This window comes from Macadamia integrifolia, chromosome 12, assembly GCF_013358625.1.
Source record: "Macadamia integrifolia cultivar HAES 741 chromosome 12, SCU_Mint_v3, whole genome shotgun sequence".
Lineage (NCBI taxonomy): Eukaryota > Viridiplantae > Streptophyta > Magnoliopsida > Proteales > Proteaceae > Macadamia > Macadamia integrifolia.
Genome location: NC_056568.1, coordinates 17,285,497 through 17,286,742, shown reverse-complemented (window position 1 = coordinate 17,286,742; position 1,246 = coordinate 17,285,497).

Sequence of the window (1,246 nt, the reverse complement as noted above, 5' to 3'; positions counted from 1 at the left end):
TTTGATCACTCAGTGTGCTGATCAAAGGATTTAAGGTGATCAAACGAAAGGTTTTGATCACTCGAAGTTGTGAGTTTATTTGAAAAAACTCACACCCAATTCACCCTCTCTTTAGTGTTGTTATTCGATCCAATACCACCTTTGGATTTGTAGTACACCATAGAAAAACTACAAATTGTAAAAATTTAATGTAACTTAGGAAAGCAAAATTTAGGTAGCTTCTACATTTAATCTTAGAAAAGTTCTACAACTCCGCTTTTAGACCTTCACATTTAGAATCCCAATTCAATTCCTCTTGGAAGCTCTTCAATCTTAACAAATATCATCATTGGAGAGCCCATCAAGCATGAGCTGCTGCGAAAGTTGTCGACAATGCTCAACTTGCAAGAGTTGCTAAGGGAGGAGAGAGATACAGAAGGAGGAGATGGGTGGATCATGGTTGATGCAATGATGGTTAATGTCGTTATTGTGACACCTTTCATTCCATTCGATGATCAATAATGTGTAGGCTTGTAAGATTCCATTGTACACTGCTAGTGCTAGTATGTAAATAATTTTCTCATTAATAAATGAAATTTTCTTTGTGACACAATTTAGAATAATTTGCAACCCTATTTATTCACCCTTTTAGTATGAGAATTAAAAAAAAAAAAAAAAAAAAGGATAACTACAGGATAAAAATAAGAAATGACCATATTAGAGCTGATTTCGGAGTTATCCTAATTCATGATATATTATAAGAAAGTCATTTGAGGTGATATGACCATGTTCAAGAGTGTCATGTGATGCACCAATAAGGAGTCTGATTCAAATCGAAGGAACTAAAAGAGCTAAGGATGGCCTAAAATGACCATATGAGATGTAGTGCAAATAGACATTCATATTTTAGATTTTGTCCTAAATATAACCTCGATAGATCTGATTGGAGGGTAAGAATCTATTTAACGACCCCATTTAGGTGAAATTTTATTGATTTGTTATGTTATATTATTTATTTATATGTTTTTTTAATTTTTTTTATTATCTTTAATTAGATCTATATAATTGACCTATTTAGTGGGATAAGTTTGACTTATTGTCTCTCAAAGTATAAATATTTAGCCTCACATGTGTACAAAAATTTGGAAATATAATGAGAGCTTTTGACAAAGATTGGTCATTTTCAAATTCTTTTTGAGAACCCTGTTACACTGACTTATGGACACGGTGCAATTATAAAGGAACAATAAACTGTCAAGCCCCTTGA